This window comes from Leptonychotes weddellii, chromosome 5 (genome assembly GCF_054177405.1).
Source record: "Leptonychotes weddellii isolate Sample4059 chromosome 5, ASM5417740v2, whole genome shotgun sequence".
NCBI classification, from domain to species: domain Eukaryota; kingdom Metazoa; phylum Chordata; class Mammalia; order Carnivora; family Phocidae; genus Leptonychotes; species Leptonychotes weddellii.
The window spans coordinates 88,335,930-88,358,846 of record NC_138373.1 but is presented as its reverse complement, the minus strand read 5'-3'; the positions used below and the strand labels follow the sequence as shown (position 1 = coordinate 88,358,846).

The 22,917-nt window shown below is 40.3% G+C and overlaps 1 protein-coding gene across 9 annotated transcripts in view; it reads right to left on the bottom strand.

The window, feature by feature from the left end:
• The window catches only part of PPFIBP1 (PPFIB scaffold protein 1), a 171,235-nt gene that overhangs the window by 101,737 nt on the left and 46,581 nt on the right, over positions 1-22,917 (bottom strand). For 7 of the 9 annotated variants that reach the window (XM_081821372.1, XM_081821376.1, XM_081821368.1 and 4 more), the window contains one exon: positions 8,706-8,800. The gene's annotated coding sequence lies outside the window, so the exon portion shown is untranslated. Of the gene's footprint in view, positions 1-4,562; positions 4,701-8,705; positions 8,801-22,917 lie in introns of all 9 variants that reach the window. The other 2 variants (XM_081821370.1, XM_081821371.1) reach the window with 1 other exon arrangement.

Below are 22,917 nucleotides of genomic sequence, written 5' to 3'. Positions count from 1 at the left end.
CGCTTGAGCACAGGGTGGTAAGGGACAGAAATCGGAAGCGTGCTGGGATGGAAGCCAGATCACGAAGGAGTTCTAAATTGTATCTTCTGGGGAGAATGGGATTTTGAAGCAAGCTACTGAGATGATTAAATCCATGTTCTAGAAAGGTTTCTAATCACAGCAGTGTGGCAATGGGCCTGAAGAGGAGAGAAGCTGGCAGTAGGAATAAGAGCAAAAAAGAAAAGAAAAAACGGCCAGCCAGACTGCATGGTGAGATGGAAGAAGGACTAAAATGCAGTTTTAGCCCTTAAGTAGTTTTCTCAGTATGGTTGGCGGTCCTGCTCTTCCTCTCTCAGGCCAGCTGCAACACCCTCCGTGCTACATCAGCTCCTAGACACTACTTTCTCTGATAATTAGTAAGCATTTACATGAGTTAATTTAATAAACGCAGGAGACAGGACATTATCTAAGCTGAAAAGATGCATCAGACTCTTCAGGTGCCCCGAAGTAGACTATCACGCATTACCAAGCAGACTTCTCCTTGCTCTTTCATTCATCTGTTCATTTTAGTAGCCATTCCCTCACTGGGGTTCCACCATGTGCCTGCCATTATCATCTTCCAGGCCAAGGACATGGGGATACACAAGACATTGTTCCTTTCCTCTAGGTGTTCAAAGCCTGGCAGAAGTGTTGTCATTTGCTCAACAACAGGAATGACCAACTGGGCAAGCTGTCCGTAACGGTCTTCATCTTACACGAGGCTGTTTAAAAATGTATTCTGGGTAATGGTCACAATACCAACTTGTAACTCAATTTTTTTACCTTAAATGATTAGTTTGGTACATGAACTACAGAGCTGGACTGAAAAGGGTTCCTGCTGCAATAATTGGGATTACTTTGCTTATGTTACATAATAGGTATTTGTGGATGTGCCTACTCGCCAAAATTCATTTGTAACCCCAAAATCAATATGAGCGGTGTTTTCAATGGACATTCATGGACATGCACAGAGCAGCAAAACATTTGAGTGGCCTGCGAGCATGGTCCCAGCTGAGGTGGAACAAGGCAATGCTCTGCCTTGTTTCAGATTAGCATTCATACTATAAACATGTGTTTCATACTATACTATAAACACGTTAGATAAGCTCTGTTCAGGCATGGGTTACAGCGCTCTTGATTGTGAGTTCAATGCTAATGAATCAACAATATTAAATAAGGTGCCTTAAAACAGAAACAAGGCTATGGAGGGCGCCTTGGTGGCTCAGTCAGTTAAGCGTCTGCCTTCAGCTCAGGTCGTGATCCCAGGGTCCTGAGATCGAGTCCCACATCGGCCTCCCTGCTCAGTGGGGAGTCTGCTTCTCCCTCTCCTCCTCCCCCCTGCTCATCATCTCTCTCTCTCTCTCAAATAAGTAAAATCTTTAAAACAACAACAAGAAAAAAGAAACAAGGCTATGTATTGATCAACTGAGAAAATGTTGTGACAGAGGCTCACAGGAACCTAAACTTATACATGATTTAAGTTGGTTAAACCATGGTTTAACCAATGGTTCAGTATTCACTAACTCAGTATTTGCGGTGAGTTTATAGAACGTTGTAACTACTACAAATAACAAGAATTGACTGTATTCTATCAGGTAAAGAGTACAACCAACCAACCACACATAACACATCGATTTTTTTTCAGCGGCCACCTTCTGAGGATTCAGGAGGGCCACAAAGGGAGGAAAAGGAAACCACATTCTGAATCCTACAACACTCCAGTAGAATTAGTGGGTATTTTCTGTCCCTCTAGAATCACTCGGACACAGACTCCCAGAGAAGTGCCTGCTGCTCTGGCTAACAAGGGGAGGCCAGAGAAAGGGCCAACAGGCTAGGGGGTGCTGTGGGTGGGTCAATGTAAATAGGTGTTTGGGGTGTCACTATTTTCTGTTGGGAGAAATCTTACATTTGAAGGTCTGCTCCTCCTCGAAGGCCATTTATTTCCTGCTTGACACTTGTTTTTTTCACTATCCCAACAACACAAGAGGCTCCATCTGGGTGCAAGGCTCAGAAAGGGGTGTTGTACACCAGACCTCACTCAGGACCCATTTCCACTATGAAGAACCAAAAAGCCCCCTTCTGTACGCAAATAATCCATTTTTTAATTTTAAAAATTTACAAATTGCAAGACACTATAAATCCCACAAATCATCCAAAACTTCTGCAAACGCCCCAGGATTCACGTTTCCCTTTGTAAAAGCTAATCCCCTCGAGCAGGAAACAACTTCCGGACACCGTCGTATTGGAAGCTGACGACCCAGCTCCAGAAATTCCATGCATTAGAACCAGAAGCATTCATGGAAAGTTCCATCCTGTGTCTCCCTCTCTCCCAAGGTTGACATCGTGTTTATTTGTTAAACAAAACAGTCATCCAAGTTCAGACCTATTGAAAAGCTTCCAAGCAAGATGAGAGGCCAAGGCAAGGAGGAGGAACAGCTAATCAGAAATCAAGGGCAGGAAAAGCTGGACCCAAAATAAATATAGTACAAAATGCCCAGAATAGTTCAGAAAGACAGCTGATGACCTTTTCTTCTAAAATCTCTTAATATCACAGTATCAAATAGTCTATGTATCTAAAACCAAGCACAGAACTACTACCACAAATGTAAGGAATAAAGTAAAAACAAACAAAAATAGGAAAAGCTGATGGTACAGTGACAATTTGTGTTTTGAAATACAAACTAAAACACAGAAGACAAATATAATTAATGCATGGTATTGACAAATCAGTCATTGGCGAGGGATTATACCTCAGTTCAAGGTAATGGTCATAGGAAGTTGTCGAGGCTATTTCGAGCTCTGAAAGCTACCATAATCTCAAGAGATAGCATGTTTTACTTTTTGCCTAAAGACTAATGGGTCCTCCTACAATGGCTGTAAATTACCACACCCCTAATTTAAGTCTCCTCTTGACTGAACAAGCTCAGGGCTGTGCCTTGTCAAGCACAGGGCAGCATCTTGGTATTCAAGGAACACAGAACACACCCTGGGGACACAGCCTCACTTCATTGATCATGATGCACAAAGCCTTGAGCTACTGCTAAATTACAGATTTAAGAACTACTGAAATCCCTTCTCCCACGTCCTTGCTCCCTAAACCATGGAGAGCCTTGGCTGATTGAAATTCTGGGGCCAGAACCATGCTTTTCAAAAAATGCCATAATATTAACCCACAGATCCACTACATGAGAGTCAAAGTTCCCTAGGACCCTCTTCCTTCTTAAAAAACTGCTGAGACTATATGCCTAAGTACTATCAGAAGTGCTAAGTGCTTCTAATTAAATACATACATGCATAGCACTTGAAAGAAAAACACACCACCTGTCCCGCTATGGAGCCAAAGGCATGTGCGCACACACACCCTCCACGTATTTTGATTATTTGCTAAATGTGTAAACATTTCCTTTTTCTCTGTCTACAGTTGCACCCTTGCATATCTGTATCAAGGAGAAAAAAAATCAAAGTCACTAACTGCCAATTTCCTCAGGGGTGGGGAGAAAACAAAGCAACTAAGAATAAAAAGACTGCTGTGGCTTTGGCCCAGTCGAGCAAAGAGCTTCAAGTTGCCCTCAAACTCCATCCACACCCTCACACACAAAGGAAGCATCTGCTTAAAGGCAGAGTTCTACACTTGATCTTAGCCAAAAGGCAGAATTCTAAAGGCCCAACCACACCTCCCTTTGATTGTAAAGGAGATCCTAGATACTTGGTGGAAGAGGGAGAGATGACTAGAGGGGGTGGGGGAAATGGAAATAAAAAATCTTTTGTAAGTCTCATAATGGAAATTCATTTACGTGATTGCCTCAAGTTATAATGAACCAATAAAGCTCAAGACAGAACACATATGTGACACGATTCCAAGTAAGATCACCAACTCCCAGCAGCACTTTGAGAATGTGTACTAGGAATTTACCTAGAATAGGAAATGTTTGGTCCACAAAAGGCAGTCGGGAGACAGAAAACTTTGACCCCCGTATGATAATTAAAGTGAAAAAGATTACCAGGGTATGGACAAAGACGGCCCAGAGGAACAGAGCTATGGGGGTTGCTTTTCTTTGGGACGCCAAATGCTTGCTCAAAACCCACTACATGAGGGCGCCTGGGTGGCTCAGTCAGTTAAGCGTCTGCCTTCGGCTCAGGTCATGATCCCACTGTCCTGAGATAGAGTCCCGCATCGGGCTCCTTGCTCAGTGGGAAGTCTGCTTCTCCCTCTGCCTCTATCCCTCCCCCTGCTCGTGCTCTCTCTCGATCTCTTTCTCTCTCTCAGATAAATAAATAAAATCTAATACAAAACAAAACAAAATCCAAAAAACCCCACTACATGACAAGGTGGAATGATGACATAAGCAGGCCTGAGTAATGACCCGGACAGTCCCACGGCCTTCCTCAGCCTGAAGAAGGGAAGGCAGCAACAAAGCCAGACCAGAGGCCCCACCTTATTCTTGTGTCCACTCAGCCTCCAAAGCGGTAGAACCAGACAGCTTTCGCCACCACCACCCGAGATCTCGAGAACCATGAACACAATGGAGAGACAAGGGTGTTACCTGCGCTCTGAGGCAAATGCTATTTCTTCTGTTTATCAATTGCCAGAACATCTAAATGACTGGAAGTACAAACATCCCAAAGTTTTTAGTTTAATTCTTCCCTATATGTCCTCCTGCATCAGCTTCATGTAGATTCCCCTGGGTATAAGAGGACAGAGGTCAGAACTTAAAAGTAATAATTAAGTAATAACACGATTTGCTATTTATTCTTATTTTATTAATCCAATGTCATTTCTATGACAATCACCAAATGTTTTTAAATTAACATTTGCTTTGATGTCTGGATCAACAAAACAAATCCAGTTTTGGGTGGGACACTCCCAACTGTGTCATGTGGGAAGTGAGAATTTAAACAGATAGGAGAGAAGGCCAAGTACAGCTTTCGTAATCCAGCTATGCCATTTACTTAAATACATTTATTTATGTAGCTTATATATAAATATACACACCCTTTAATGAACACAGCATGTGTATTAGAGCTCATTAAAGCAAATGTTGGTGTGAAAATAAATCTAAATACAATCATATAGCCTTAAGTCAGTCACAAGACTCTGGTCATTTAATTTTTTATCTGCTGTGGACACTAACTATTTTGTGAACTTAGGTCATATCTTGAAACCACTCCTTTACCCACCCCACTTTCCTAAGTACCAAAATCTGAGGTCAAAGGAACTTCTGGCTTGGGATGAACCTGTGAAAGAATCTAGCACTTAGAAAAACACAAATACACCCAAAACTAGGTATTACATTTAGAGAATTCACAGAACCCCACTCTGCCTCAAAACGCCAATCTAAATTAGCTTCCTGATTTGATAGACAAAGAAACTGAGGCCCATGGTAAATGATAGAGCGGAAGTGCCATAGCTAGTTAGTAGAAAAGTCAGAACTAGAATTTCAGAATGTTCTCTTTGGTCAAGTCACTCTAAAAGTTTTCTTTTCAGAACACTAGATTATTCACTTGTTTGATCATAATCTCACCGAGGGCAAAACTGAGCTTAATCTACACCATGTGCCCCAACAGCTAGTTCAGAATCACTAACAGGTGAAAAGATTCACCAACCCCAACCAGTTAGGATGCGTCCCCTATACTGGGTGTGGTGGTGTGTAGTAAATCACCCACAGAGGGCACCTGAGTGGCTCAGCCAGTTAAGTGTCTGCCTTCAGCTCAGGTCAGGATCCCAGAGTCCTGGGATCGAGCCCCGCATCGGGCTCCCTGCTCTGCAGGGATTCTGCTTCTCCACTCTGCTCCTCTTCCCACTCGTTCTCTCAATCTCTCTCAAATAAAATAAATAAAATCTTAAAAAAAAAAAAAAAAAGTAAATCACCCACAGAGACTCCCACCAAAGCCCTCCAGTAACTTGTTTGCAAAATGCCTTGCAGGAATTGAGAGTCAATTTTTCTCAAACAAAATTATGATTTTCCTTTGTGCAAAATGACCCAACATCCCCATGACTCTCAGCTCCACCGGCCTCTTCTTGAACTAACCGAGTAAAGCAGCTCCAACAACCAAGGGTGTCTTCACTGACTCAGCCTGGGGAGGGACCTGCCAAGAACCCATGGACAAACACTTCCTTTCATCTTCCCTCTGATTTCAGTTTAAAGCGGGGCAAGTAGGAAAATATTTATTAGTTTCACCATACTTAAAAAAGAAACTAGTCTTATATTTTAAAAGAAATTACCTGAAAACTCCTATAAATACAGAGTCAAACAGGCAACATCCATAATAAGATTCAGAAAAATAGTAGGAATAATGACTATTATTCTTAGTGCTACAGCAGCGAACGGTCTCAGCAAACCCATCAGATCGGCACATTAATACCCCTGTTTTACAGAGGACAAGCTAATCTCGAGAGATCGTGGGAAAAGAAAGCAGTGGAGCTGTGACAACACAGAATGGCCACACAGCAAGGCCCCCAGGCCCACTTGTTTGAAAATACATATTTTTCCCCCCAGTCTGGTAATTCTACTGATTAAGTCCATCTTGGCTCAAGATTCATACATTAGGGACTGGTTTTTCCAAGCTTCCTTAAAAGAAAATTAGACTTAAAAAGAAATTTGACAAAATCAGAGTAAATTTGTTCAGAAAATGCTTTGAGAGCTCCTTCTGAGATTCAGCCTGCCTGCCTGGATCAATATTTATTTCTTTATTCATCTCCGCAAACTCTCTAGGTCTCACGGCAGAGATTCTTCCCCCAGGTTGTCAGTTTTCCAAGCTCTTGATCTGGCTGACGAGATATCTTAATGATTTCTAGGGTAGCCCCGACGTCTATCTCTTTTGGATCTAGTTTCTCTTCGTTTCTGTAACCCCGTCCTGTATCCAACCAGAGCCCTTGCTCTGAGGGGAGCAAGCCTCCCACACCACACACAGCAGAGAAGGTTCCACCTGGCCACACCCTCAAGAGCAATCTGCGAAAACATCTTCATCTGTTCCTGACTAGCATGCTCAGACGGTCAGGCTGAGGCAAACAAATCACCTAGCTACCTAAAATCAATGTGTCTGCCTTCAAAGACATTTATTTCGTCCAACATCCCTCCCCAGATCTGCAGAATCTAAATTACTGAGTAGTCCCTGAACAAACAAAATACAATCATCACCAGAAGATAGGCACAAAAATATTCACTGAAGTGTTGTTATTCATCCAAACTGGATAACTACCAAAATGTCCAGCAACTGTAAAACAGATATATAACTGAATACTGAGACTGCAAGGAGAGTGGAAAAAATACTATAATATTGTAGATAAATTTCACAAATATAATACGAAAAATCAGCCAGACACAAAAGAATATATAGTATATGATTCCATTCACATGAATTTTTTAAACAGGCAAAGCTAATCAATCGGTTATTCCCAGGGGCATTAGAGGAGGCGGGTTCTGGGGTGCTGGCAATTTTCCATTAATCTGGGTGCTGTTACAAAGGTGTGTCCACTTTGTGACAATTATTCCATCAAGCCATCCACTTATGATTTGTGCACTTTCCGTGCTCGCTTCGGCAGCACATATACTAAAAATAAGATTTGTGCACTTTCCTCCATTTTTCCATAAAAAACTGACTGAAAGAGACCTCAGGGAACTTCTGGTCTGCTCTCCTCAGTTGGCATAAATAAAAGTAATTGTTTCCCACGTACGTTAAATTATCTCAAGGACACACAGGAAATCCGTGGAAGGGCTGGGACTGGACATTGTATCTCTTAACTCCCCATCCAAGCACCAAAGCTACCTCTCAAATGTGGGAGGATGTTTCTCTAATTTCCTTCCTTGTTGTGACTACGGCCAAGGTTTAGAAGGATTAGGATCATATTCCTATTAAGAATACAACCCAGAAGGTTCCAGTCTCCTACCAAAAGCAGGGCCAGGAAGAGCACTTTAAACACCATTTAGGATATGGCCAATGAGAAAAAGTTGGCGCCGTGGTCACACTCTAGGTTTTGCCACTTACCAGTTGTGTGACCGTCAGCATACTCCCTACCTTTCTCTGAACCTCAGGATCTTCAAGTAGATCCCTGAAATCTTAACTCCTACCTTGCATGGTTGCCATGACAATAATACAAGGTGTCAGAGCCGTGCCTGGCACATTGCAGACATTCAGAAAAAAGTATTTGTTGACTAAATACTTGAAGGAGTCAAGTACTTGTCACTTAGCAGATGCTCAATAAATAGTTAAGTGCTATTATTATTACTGAACAAGAGTAGCAAGGAGGAAGGGAGTAAATAAGCTTATGTGAAAACATCTCATTTTTCTAAGCCTCTAGGGTCATTAACAAGTTGACCCAATTCTCATTGACTTCGATGTGGCACTGAAATGGTCTGAGGGACAAATAAAGGATTTGAGAAGAGGGTGGTGCTTTTCATGTGCTACCTGGTCTGTGTTTTTCTTCTCGATGCCAAACAGATTTGCTCCACTGACTGCCACAACACGTCTAAATTCTACAGTCACTTATGTTAGTTATAGTACTTTGAGAATTAAAAAACTTTTCAAGAGGGGGGTGGGTCATCAATTCTCATAGACTCAATGAGTTGACTGACATAGTCAAGGAACTTTACTACTGGGGAAAAATTTACACACTGAATATACAGAAAGGTAACTGCAGGCTTTAAAGATATCAGAAATAAACCATGGAGAAGAGAGAGTTTACTCACATTTTAAAAAGCAAGTCTACTACTGATTTTTTTTCTTCAGCTCTTCAAAACTTCCACGTACTTATTAGCCAACTGGTCCATAAAATTCTTTTATACTGAAAAGAAACAAATATAAAAAAGATTAATTAAAACTAATTTCAAATTAGAGCACACCAGGAAAAAAAATAAAGCCTATAGATGATAAATTATTCTATAAGCAACAAAGAGCATCAAACTAGGTAACATGTGTAATTAAAACAAGAAAATGGGGCGCCTGGGTGGCTCAGTTGGTTAAGCAACTGCCTTCGGCTCAGGTCATGATCCTGGAGTCCCTGGATGGAGTCCCGCATCGGGCTCCCTGCTCGGCAGGGAGTCTGCTTCTCCCTCTGACCCTCCCCCCTCTCATGTGCTTGCTCTCTCTCATTCTCTCTCTCTCAAATAAATAAAATCTTTAAATAAAATAAAATAAAAATAAAAACAAGAAAATTTGGGGCGCCTGGGTGGCTCAGTCGGTTAAGTGTCTGCCTTCGGCTCAGGTCATGATCCTGGGGTTCTGGGATTGAGCCCCATGACCGACTCCCTGCTCAGCTGGGAGGGGTCTGCTTCTTCCTCTCCCTCTGCCTGCCGCTCCCCCTGCTTGTGCTCTCTCTCTCTCCCTCTTCTCTCTCAAATGAATAAAATCTTTAAAAATTAAAAAGAAATTAAAAAATTAAAAAAAGAAAAAATGTGTTAAGGACTAACAGATTTAACTAACTTTCTTCTAATTATCCTTCTTTCCTTCTTCCCCCTTCTTCTCCTCCCCTCTCCCCCCAGCACTCCCTTCTTCTATTTCTTCCTTAGTTCCCAGTTGCTGGACAACCTCAAATATTCTTTGAAGCCTGAGTTTCAGGAGAAAACCACCATCATTCTTTTTTCTAGCACAAAGTACCTGCCCCTTGTTAGGCACTCTATGAATGTTTGTTGAGTAAGTAAACAAACCACAGTTTTACAATATTTAGTTATTAAGGTAAAAAAAAAAAAGGAAATCAATTAATCAAAAAAAGGGGAAATCAACCAATAAAAAAATCAATATGCAGACAATATGGTAGAAATATATACACGCCATGTTCTAGACTTACAACTAGACTTGATTGATTTCCTTACCTCTTGTAAATAACATATACTCAGGAAAAAAAAAAAAATCCCAGTACTATATGTATGGGCATGTATATCCTCCGCATTACAGTAATAAAATATATTTTGGTAGAAAGGAATATTTAGGAATAGAAGTTCCTTTTGAGGTGCTCACTATTCAAATACCTCATAACTACCTCCATCTAAATAAGAAAGCAAAGTACCTTCAAGTTAAATACTAGAGATGCTACCTCACATGGGTTTATCAAATGTGTATATAGTCAGAGCCAGTCCCAGACAAAATTATGAAGTAGCAGTGTGGCTCCTTCCTTCTCTATCTACCCTTTTGAGGAGTCAGTGACCCCAGATGTTTAATTAAGTAGGGAAGCAACAGGATCAGCGCTAAGGTTCAAATGGCTTAATGGATATCTTTCCCAAGGACATCTTCCTTTGAAAAAGAGCTTCAAAAGAAGCAGGTGCTTAACACAGAAATAAAATGCATTACTGACAATGGAATTTCAGGCATGAATGGGCGATAGAGGCTGTCTTAAATCTCTCAACTCAGGTAAGCATCTCTCCATCTGGTTGCCCCTAAAGCTGGCTTCATATATAACCCATACAGACACACCAATCCAGGTGCACTTTAAGCAATTAATGGTATACATAGGCAAGCCCAATTTTAAGACTAGTGTGTGCTCCAAAAATAATGAGTTCTGTTCATCAACAGTTTTCCAAGTGAGTGTGCAGGAACCCTACTCCATAGGTGCTTCTGAGAACGGAGGCAGGAGGAGTGATGTGGGACGGCCAGCACAGCAATTTCACTCTTGTCTTAGACTTAGATCCTAGATTTGGTTGGAGAAATGGTTTCCTTGAGCGCTCATAAAAGGGTTGAAATTAACGATTACATTAACAGCACAGAAAACTCCAATAAGTGTGTAACATAACTGATCTAGAACAATAATCACAGCAAAATCCAACCACCATTTCTGGCAGGGCCTTTGTGGGGGAATGTGAGTTCTAGCCAGGGTCCCAGAGCACAGGTTAACCTGGGTCTGAGTAGACGGGAGCCTAGCCTTGCCTTCATCTCTTGCCCTGGAGCAAAGAGCAGAAGGAAGGATGCCAACATTGCCAGGAGGAAGGGACCAACAGTGAGGGGACAAGACTAAGATGTGGAGAGCGTGAGGATATTCCAGAGGTGGGGAAACAGGGACCTCCACAGGGAGCAAGACACAGCATGTTTCTGTGAGTCAGTTACATCCCTGGGGCCCCTTTCCAATCCCCATCAGCCTCCTTGCTAGAAATTACATGTGCAAGGTTTAGATGTCACACAGGTCAGGGCCTATAGGATACAAATGAGGATGGAGAAAATCCGTGGAATGGTTTAAAGAGAAGAAAAAATATATACCTATATTCTATAAAACCCAATTCTAAACATAAAAAAGGTTAAAGACTTGTAAGAAAGTGTTGCCTGAACTTGCTCCAGAGGAATCCATTCAATTGAGAAACACTGAGTATTTTCAATCCCTCCCTTAGCACAGAGCTCTGATTATTTGGACCAACCAAGACTGAATACATAAAAACATTTATAAACATGAACCATTAGATTTTTTGAGTTTCCATCATGAGCCTTGTTTAAGTAAGTCAAAGATGTCCTTTGTTATACAGTTTTGATCGAATGCAAGAGACTTTAGTCATTTCCTCAGAAACAGACGTAAGCTATAAATATGAACTAACCTACACAGCCACTCACAAGAGAAGTTCACTGACAAGTTTAATTTAAAAAGAACACTTTATTAAACTGAAAAGTAAGCCACAAAAAATCCAAACCCATGCAAACAACATTCCTAGCAGAAAAACCTGTTGTGTAATGACAAGGATAATTACAAATAGCCTGTTACTTGACTCACACATTTTTCCTACACAAAAATTAACTACAACAACAAAAAAGTCTGTATTTATGTTTGTTTTATTTTATTTTTATTTATTTATTTGACAGAAAGAGAGAGCCAGAGAGCACAAGCAGAGGAAACAGCAGAGGGAGCAGGAGAAGCAGACTCCCCACTGGGCAAGGAGCCCAATGTGGGACTCGATCCCAGGACCCTGAGATCATGACCTGAGCCAAAGGCAGACGCTTAACCGACTGACCCACCCAGGCGCCCCTATTTGTGTTCATTTAATAAAACAACCCTTAGCATCTTGCCCAAATCAGATTTCAAATTCTAAGAATAATCCTCCAAACCATTAAGTGACTGCTGGATATCCCTTTGAGATGGGAAAACATATTTACTACTATTGCTTATTCTCTAAATCCCTTTGATCTTCTAAAGCATGACCATCATAAGTGAGAATAACATGTTAGACATAATCATTTGGAGGTGAAAGTATTGTTTATTATAATAATACCTATTTCATACTTTAAAAACTAAATGGAATCCAGGGGCACCTGGGTGGCTCAGTCGGTTGGGTGTCTGGGTGTCTGCCTTCGGCTCAGGTCATGTTCCTGGGGTCCCGGGATCAAGCCCCACGTTCAGCTCTCTGCTCAGCAGGGAGTCTGTTTCTCCCTCACCCCCTCCCCTCCCCCCTGCTCATGCTCTGGGGCACTCGTGAGTGCACACGCGTTCTCGCTCTCTCTCAAACGAATAAAAAAAAAATCTTAAAAAAAAAAAAACTAAATGGAATCCAAAGTCTCTATTCAGGTATGACTGAAGTATCTGAAGCAGAGGTCTGCAAAAAACAGCAACCTTTTATTGGAACACAGCCATACCTATTCATTTATATATTGTCTATAGCTGCTTCTAAAGGACATAATGAGAGCTGAGTAGCTGCAGAAGAGACTCTAAGTCCTGCAAAGTATAAAATATTTATTAACTGATTTGTCCCTTTAAGAAAAAGTCTCCTGACCTCTGGTCTCTACATCAGTATAGCACAGCTGACCAGTTAAATACACTCACAGTTGACTAAATGTTGAAATAAACACTAATCCTGGTTTAGTCATCTTGTTGGATAACTTCCTAAGTCACTTAACCTGTAGCTGCTTTAATTTTCTCATTTATAATACAATAGATAATATTTATTGGGAACTTATGTACCAGGAACTATTCTAACAGTTCTACTTTTAATAAATGAATAATGCATTCATTTAATTCTGGCAAAAATGCAGTATGGAAAGTAAATAATTATCCTCCCCATATTACAGATGAAGAAACGGAGGCAGAGTAGTTAAATAATTGCCCAAGGTCACACTGCTATTAAGTGGAAAAATCAGGATCAGAACTCAGGAAATCTGGGTGCAGAGCTGGCATCATTAATCTCCGTGCTATCCTAATAATACTTTTAATTTTATAAAAGTTACAGATGATAAAAAGAAATCTCAAAAAGTTTGTAGGTTAGAAATGTTAAGTAGAGGTAGTAAAGTATACCTCTGCACAGTTTAAGACAAAGTACCTAAAATAAGAATATAAATGGACTTCCATAGACTTGCAAGATTCTTCTGATTCTAAAATTAGAGCTTACCCTGGAGTATGAGGAACATAAAAGTCCACAATACTATTTTTTACCAAAGTAATCAAAGAACCAAACTAACCAATGCTTATCTTTCCCCTTGGTAAGTTAAGGCCACTTCAGGACCCTCATAAAGCCTTCAGGAAAAAGACTTATCAGGGACCCCAAATCTTCCAAATTTGTTCCCATCTAGTCTTATCCTCTGCCTGGTTTCCATCTGGGAAAAGGCTGAGTGAGCATCCACATAAATTATGGAAAGACTTCTTCACAGCCTGGCAAGAATAACTCTATCCAAATACCAATCGCTGCATGGTTCAGGAAGACATCCCCTGCTGAATCATCCCCACCACTTCCTGAAGTTCTCCAGGATGTCTGGAGGAAATGTGTCACCTAAATGTGACCCAGTACTCTTTTGGACTGAAAGGCAGGTTTATACAACCCAAATAAAATAAGGGGAAAATATACTGCTAAGTTACTCATCACCAACTTCCCATTTAGATAGAGATGGTCTTAACCTTCTTTTCTGTCAAGCTAGTCTTTCACTGGCTTGTAATGTCTGCAGAGTCAAGTCCAAATCCTTGACTTTGACATTTAACGCTTTCCTCATCTTATCCCTTAGCTACTTTTCCAATCTTACCTCCTTCTATTTTTGGTCTTTCATGTAACAAGGACAGTCTGTTTCTCCTTCACACATCACCTCTACTCCTGCTTCTGAACCACACTCATTCTTTACTCCATTTTCTCTTCTTTTTTTTTTTTTTTTTTTAAAGATTTTATTTATTTATTTGACAGAGACAGAGACAGCGAGAGCAGGAACACAAGCAGGGGGAGTGGGAGAGGGAGAAGCAGGCTTCCTGCTGAGCCAGGAGCCCGATGCGGGACTCGATCCCAGGACCCTGGGATCGTGACCTGAGCTGAAGGCAGTCGCTTAACCAACTGAGCCACCCAGGCGCCCCTCCATTTTCTCTTCTACTCCCAACACCACATCCAGTGTACAGGCCAAATTTCTGTGCTCAATACTTTGGGATATTATTTGTACTTCCTGTGAGGACTGGATCCTCACAATCCCTCAGGGGAAAGAGGTACACAAAAGACTAAATAAAGTTGTATAATTAAAGATGTGAAAGTGCTACAGGACGTAAATTACAGGATCTAAAAAGACGTTAGAGAGAGGCCATCACTGAGTTGGACCTTGAAGGAAGGGGGGAAGCTGACAGAGTGTTGAGTTTATAAAGTTGGAGGGGTAACCATATGGGATAAAGGTTTACATCACACACTTCAGGGCCAGATAGGCCTGAGTCCAAAATCCTGGCTCCCTCAGACTGTAAACAGAGCGTGTAGGAGTTACGATCAAGTAAGTTAGGTTGATGCCTAACCATGCTCAAAACCGTATTTGTATCCAGTTCTCAGGTCTTGCTCAAATAATTAAACCTTTCGTGTTATGTCCCTACGGAGTCTTCCCCTTCTCTCATTGCCAACAAGATTTAGTGTTTCAACTTATTCATTCATTTGGGCATTTAATCACATATTGATTACCACTGTTCAAATATTCCAGAAGTATGTTTTGCCTCCTCAATAAGACTTTGTTATGGAAGAATGGATTCTTTCAAACAGATCCTTGGCATTTTCAAATTTTAGGTTCAAGGTCCCTGACAAGTAGTGCTAGTTGAGCTGAGAAGCAATTTAAATTATAAGTGTGGGCTGTCTGGTGAGTTACGTGGGGCCCAGCCAACCACAAACATCAGTCTTCCAACACGGCTTCATGTTCTGCCTATCCAGTAACTCATATGAACAGATTTAAAACATTTCTTTCTGGGATGGTCAGAAAAAAGCTCACGGCTAGGGCTAATGATAGAAGTAAAGATCAAGTTAAGCAGTACAAGACAGTGAAGGCTCTTAGCCAAAAAAACAGACATTAGAGAGTTGAAGAAATTACATGTTATAGTACATTTGCAAATCTGAGGTTGGACAAATAGCTTGGAATTCATCTCTTATGCTTTAAAAGGGTTCAGTACACAGCATATAGTGTTCTCATAATACCAAGCACCATGAGGTAAATACTAGCTGAAAGGATAATCTTATAATCTCTGACGTCCCAAAGTCCTCGGTGAACCCATTTTCTAAGCCAAAATCAAATTCAGTGTAGTCAAATTTCCCTCAAGGTTCCAAAATCTTAGTATTTGCAATGTCTACTGACATATTACATCAAATAAAGCCCACATGGCTTTAAATTAACATGTTGCTTCACAATCATATTTGTAGTGTTTAGTAATGGCTTGTTTTTTTCTTTTTCTTTTTAACTTTAACATTTTCATGCACAGCTTTCTTTGCCAATGCTGGCAAATCATTTTTTTTATTTCCCAGAGAAAGATTCTAATTCAAAGATTCTAAGCAATTTTGGGATTTAAAAGTTGTTATTCTTTCAAAGTTTTGACTGAATTAATTAAAATGATTAAGGCTTGCTGTAAAGTTTTATATAAAAATAAACATGCACAGTTGTGTGTGACATGAGACAGTAGGATGGGGGGAGGGAATGAACCAATCTCCTTTGTGGCAAATACTTCATGGGCTATCGTGAAAATTTTATAGAACAATGTATTCAAACTTTATATAACAAATATTATGAGCTACAATGTAAAATTTACCTAAGAATATGTTGTAAACAGTTAATTTCAATTAAATTTTGGGCAAGAACTTTAGACATTCCCGTTATTTACACATTTCTTGGAGCACAGGCATAGTTTTGTAGAAATTGGAGATTGCTGACTACAGTCGTGTATGTTCTCAGAAGGAAAACTATTCTATAATTGATCTGAAATATGTTCTATCCCTATTGAAAGTGTAGGAGAAACAATCACACCAGCCCTAAAATCTTGGCTTTCATACCCAAGAAATCTTGTAGAACCAAGTCCTTCCACCTATATCATTAGCTAATGTGTTACTGCAAATATCACTCAAAAAATATGAAGTCAAACCACTCTGATCCCACAAGCATTCTGAAAGAGCATTCTGAACTAATGTGAAATTTGTATAGTAATTGTTTGAATACAAACAATGACTTTAGTCCATTGGCATATAACACTTTATCATGGCAACTGAACTCTGTGAACCAACATACCCCACAGAGCTCATCACAGCTCTGGAAAGTGGGTTGGCTTATTATGAACTCTGTCATTGCTGACCCAGCAGAACAGCAAGGACTCTTTCCCTTAAACTGTCCCACATAGAATAAATTTATTTTCACTGTCACTAGGACCCTGATCTCTGCATGATGTGTGTTTTAGAAAGAAATACATGTGGGCTGACTGACTGACTTCCTAAGAATTATGCTGGTGAATTATAAGAAATTATAAAAAAAAAAATTCCCTCTCTCCCTCTCTCCTCCTTGCCCCTCTTTCTTATTTTAACAGGGCCAAATGGGAAGATGCTTTTTTCAAGAGTAGAATGGCACTGGCAATGATCATCAAAAGCCCTAAAAATCTAATAGCTTTGACCCGGCATTCCACATTAATTAAGCTAAAGTAAATAATTGGACAAATAAGTAAAGGATATATATATATATAACTTTCACAGCGTTATTTATAAGACTAACAACCTAAATGTCTAACAATAGTGCCACTGAGGTCTATCCCTTAGACAGATTAAGCAGGCCAAGGTTGCCAAGGTGAGTACCAATGGTTAATAACACAGAAGGACATTCATGACCTATTATTTGATCCCTTTTGTAAATATATACATAAGGTAAAAAGTCTCTGGTTTTGAACACTTTCTTCTTCATCACTGAGCCGACAGCAGTCTATCAGTCCACATCTTTAATTAGGGATGAAGGAAGAGGTATATACACATTTACCCCTCTCTCACTCCCAGGGTCTGTGTCAGAGTCTCCTGCCCTCCTCTGAGATATGCGATTATACTCCAGCATGCTCACAGTGGTATTCTCTGTATGGCAGAATTTCAGATGAATGTGGTTTTATATTCCTTTTTGCTTATCTGTATTTTATAATTTTACAATAAAGATTATTTTGCCAAAGGGAGCAGAGCATGAAGACTAAGAGTATAGAATATGGGACAGATAAGCCTGAGTTTTAATATTACAAGTCCATAAATTTTTGGCTATATGATCAAGTTACTTAACCTAAGTTTCCCATCCAACAAATGGGCAAAATAATATTATAGCCATCTTTTTATTAAAAAAGTTAACAGGGGTGCCTGGGTGGCTCAGTAGTTAAGCAACTGCCTTCGGCTCAGGTCATGATCCAAGGGTACTGCGATCGAGCCCTGCATTGGGCTCCCTGCTCCTCGGGAAGCCTGCTTCTCCCTCTCCCACTCTCCCTGCTTGTGTTCTCTCTCTCTCGCTGTGTCTCTCTCTGTTAAATAAATAAATAAAATATTTAGATGAACCATGAGAGACTAGGGACTCTGAGAAACAAACTGAGGGTTCTAGAGGGGAGAAGGGTGGGGGGATGGGTTAGCCTGGTGATGGGTATTAAGGAGGGCATGTATTGAATGGAGCACTGGGTGTTATACGCAAACAATGAATCATGGAACAGTACATCAAAAACTAATGATGTAATGTATGGTGATTAACATAACATAACATAATAAAATAAAATTAAATAAATAAATACAGTCTTTAAAAAAATAAAAAATAAAGAACAGAAACTCCATATTGGATAAGGGAAATGATTATTATGTACTATGTAAAACACAAACTTAAGTGTTTAAACTTTTTTTTTTTTTTTTTAAAGGATTTGAGAGTACCCATGCATACCCACAGAGGGAGGGGCAGAGGGAGAGAGAAAGAAAATGTCAAGCAGACTCCCTGCTGAGCACAGAACCCCAAGCAGGGCTCAATCCACAACCCCAACACCATGACCAGAGCAGAAATCAAGTATCAGACACTCAACCAACTGCCTCCACCCAGGTGCCCCAAAGTTTTTATACTTTTAAGAAAAACAAATCCAAACCCCAGTCTCACAGAAGAAAAAAACATAAAAACATGGGAAAAATTTTCTTTGCAATGGTAACAGAATGCATATTTAGCAGCCCTGAGTTACCACTTTACATATACCAAAACAAACAAAAGGCCACAACACAGTTTCAGTGTTGTAGTGAAATTGCTGGTCTTCCATTGTTAACAGCACTGTATTTCATACGAATCTTTTAGGAAAGCATTTAAGCTTTATTAGAGTAAGAGTTAGTAATTCTTCCAATGAATTTATCTGCAGGAAATAATGTGCCTAAAGCCAAATAATATGCAAAAAGGTGTTCATGACAGAATCCTAAATAACAGTAACTAAATGGAAATATTTGAATATCCACTGTTAGAGGAATGGTGAATGGTTTAATTCATCCTGGCATGTCAAAGCAACAAAATTAGGAAACCATCCAGACTGTCATACTGAAGACCATGGAGAAACAAAATAGTCTGATACATTTTCAAGTGAAAACAACAGAATTCAAAATATCTATACTCTATCCCTATATAAAATATATAGACCTACACATAGGAATAAAAGATGAGGAGAAACGTGTGGGGAATAAGGAGGAGAGGCTTCTAGACCGAGGAGCAGTGAGTTCAAAAGCAGAGTGATGCTTGGTGCCCAACATGGCGCCCTCAGCAGTTGGACCAGAAGATGTGGTTGGTCAGCCATGCCAACTATTTCCATTGCGTGGTAGATAATACCAGACTTCCTATTTCTAAGGAAGAAAGGAAGACCAAATTTTACTAGTATTTCATGAATGGATTGCCAATGACACCCTCTCTCAGTCCAGATGGCAGCTAGTCACATGAAAGAAGTCTCTGAAGGCAGCCTGGGAGCTCCATTGCCATGAGGCACCCTCCATTCCTTGTGTCCTTCCAATGACTGCAAAGTATTACAGTTTACATGTACCCACATAAACGGATGGGTGGATGATGTTATCATTATAATAAAACCAAAATGACCCCCATGAAATGGACAAGTGGTTTATAGGAACCACAGCTGGATGAGAACATCAAAAATGTAAGCACAAGTGAGCATACACTCGTGAATCTAACACCTCTACTTGTTCAAACTACATAACCATACAGCAGCCCTTGTTCCTCTAAAGTAAAGAGGACATTGTCATAGTGAGAAAGGTTTCTGAAAGAAACATTTTGAAAATAGAAGTTTGAAAATATTTCCATCATTATGTCATTTCCCCCAAATAATATCACATCCATAAAACCTTTCCTATCTGTACTCTCTAAAAAATAGACGGAGAAGTTTCTAATCTGCCTTAAAATTTACAAAATTAAGAGCCTTAGTTTTTAAAGCCCTATTAAAAGTAGGAAAATGCGGCATGTTCCCATTCTTTCTTAAAGAAATGACTGAACTTCTTTCTTAAAGAGGAAAATAAAGCTACCATTTATTGAGGGCTTGCTGCTTATGGATCAGGCACTGTTCTCAGTGCTCAATATGTGTTAATCACTCAATCTTCACCACTATCCCTGATGGAGAGACTGTAATAATCATCTCACTTCATAGATAGAGAAACTGAGACAGAGAGATTAAGCAAATTATCCAATCTAGTAAATAAGCAAGACAGGATTCTAATCTAGGCAACAGAACCATGGAAGGTCTGTTCTTACCCACTCTGAATACTATACTAGATTACAATTTACTGGCTGATTTCAACTGAACCTTTGTGCAGCTGGTGGATAAAAATGAACAAGCAGTGAACACTGCATGTCTCCCATTGGGATCTGCATATACTTAAGATAAACTAACTTCTTCAATGATAACAACCAAAAAAAATAAGTATATAAATAAACCGAACCTCGACACAGACCTTAAAATTAGTGTATCACAAACTGGAAATGGATTTTTAAAAATAAGGAAGCAAATGCAATCATATTATTCTCACTAAAATTATCATTGACTCGGAAAAAAAATGCCAAAAACTAAAGGACTGAATATTAATGAATATAAAATTATTTTTAAAACATTACTTTTATGTCCTTTTAATTTCTACTTTTGTGTTTACAATATGTAATACATTAGTGCAGTAAATGTGTATGTTATTTATAATACATATACACATACTGAAGGAGATGCTCACAAATTTCATGACAGCAGTACCCTGCTCAAAAGTTTAGAATATTGCAGAAGGCTTTAAGGCAGGAGAAAACAATCACATTTGCATTTCAAAAAGCCCTATCTGGAGGCAATATCAGGGGATGAATTTGGAGCAGGGGTGCAGCTGTGATTCCTGAAGGCTTGAACTGGCAGAGACGAGGGAGGGAGAGGAAAGCTGAGAAAAGCATTTAGGACACTTATCAGACATGAAGGAGCAGAAGTCAACAATGATGCGATAGTTTCTGACTTGTGGCGACAGGGAATTCAGAAGAGAATAAAAAACAAAGCATATGTGTGGGGGGGGGCGCGATGATAATTAAACTCTGATCCATTTGAGATCACAATGCCCTGGAACCACAGGGTAAATGCATACAATGTAATTGGGAAAACAGGTCTGGAAAGTTCAGCAAAGAGCCTGGGCTCAGTCATGGCTGAGCTTCTTCATCTGTTTACAAGTGGTCACTTACAAGCTAAGTTTTGATAAGCGCACTGGGGGAGAATACCTAAAGACTGATTGATGGGAAGGGCACCAGCATTAACAGAATAGGTCGTGGAAGCAAAGCCATTAAAGAAGTCTGGGAAGGAAGAAAGAGTCTGAGAGATGGGAGAGGCTCAGGAGAGGATGGAATGAGGAGGCTGAGGAATTGCGACATGCTGAAGGCTGGCAAGGCAAAGGCTACACAGCTAAGCGACCAACCACGTGCACACGCCATCAGTGATTCCACCTGGGCATCACATCGGCTTCCAAAGCAAAATGAGGCCCCTCTGCTACCCTTACCCTTACACATGTAAGAGGTTGAAAAGAGATGAGCTTGCTAAAGAAAGGCATAGTATCAGCAGCCTTATATCCTACAGAAATGCGAGAATAAGCATAATCACGTTACGATTAAGCTGTCATACACAATGCATCATGTCGTTACTAGAAAAAGTACTTTTTCCCTAAAAACCTTGATTTTATATAGTCATCTAATAAAAAGAACGTAAAAGTGCTTTCTGAGATTAAGAACAAAACCTCCCTAGGATGCAGAAAACACGAAGAAATATCTTCTGATGTTACTCTTGCTACATTTGTTTAACTGCCTGGCCAACACTGATGATTCCTCTTTCGCATCAGACCCCAATGCCCTCCGTCATGATGTAAAGAGGGGCTTTGGCGTTTTGAGGCAACTATGGATCTGTTCAATGTCTTCTCCTAAGGGGATATAAAAGCTAGACTAGGGGCGCCTGGGTGGCTCAGTCAGTTAAGCGTCTGCCTTTGGCTCAGGTCATGATCCCAGAGTCCTGAGATCAAGCCCCGCATTGGGCTCCCTGCTCGGCGGGAAGGCTGCTTCTCCCTCTCCCACTCCCCCTGCTGGTGTTCCTGCTCTGGCTATCACTCTCTGTCAAATAAATAAATAAAATATTTAATAAATAAATAAATAAATAAATAAAAGCTAGACTAAAGCCAAGTTTTACTGTTTCTAATGCCCTTAAAATTTTTTTATAATGTGGAATTTCTCCATAATGATAAAGGGATATAAACTTTATCTTGGGTCTCGGTGTCCTGACCATATCTACTGAATATCTATATCTATGGTCAGTGTTCTGACCATATCTATCTGAATACTGAGCCACGATTTTAGCCTCAAGGAGGCTAAACAACCTGCCTCGGACTAAAAAATAGCTTTTCTTTCCCCCAAAATTTTTATTATGGAAAATTTTAAAGGTATACAAACATAAGTGGATTAACACAATGAATGCCATGCACCTATCACCAGCTTCAATAATGAATCCTTATGGCCAATCTTGTTCCATCTGTATTCTCTCCCACCCATACCCCCATATTACCTTGAAGCAAGTCCCAGAAATGATATCATTTCCTCCATGAATATTTCAGTATATGTCTCTACAAGAGAACATAACTGTAAGACTATTATCTTAAAATGAGTAATAATTCATACTGTTAGGAAGAGAAATTTCTATTTTTTTTTTTTTTTAAGATTTTTATTTATTTGACAGAGAGAGACACAGCGGGAGAGGGAACACAAGCAGGGAGAGTGGGTGAGGGAGAAGCAGGCTTCCCGCCGAGCAGGGAGCCCGATGCAGGGCTCAATCCCAGGACCCTGGGATCATGACCTGAGCCGAAGGCAGACGCTTAACGACTGAGCCACCCAGGCGCCCCAGGAATTTCTATTTCAATACCATCACATTTCCAGTCAATGATCACATTTCCAAAGGTCTTATAAAAGTCATATTTTAAAAACCCATTTGCTTGTTTGCATTAGGCTCTCATCAGGGTTTACCACTGTGGTTGGCTGATAGTTCTGTTAAGAATTTTTTAATCTGGGGCACCTGGGTGGCTCAGTTGGTTAAACGTCTGCCTTCGGGGCACCTGGGTGGCTCAGTTGGTTAAGCAACTGCCTTCAGCTCAGGTCATGATCCTGGAGTCCCGGGATCGAGTCCCACATCGGGCTCCCTGCTCAGCAGGGAGTCTGCTTCTCCCTCTGACCCTCCCGCCTCTCACGCTCTCTCTCTCTCTC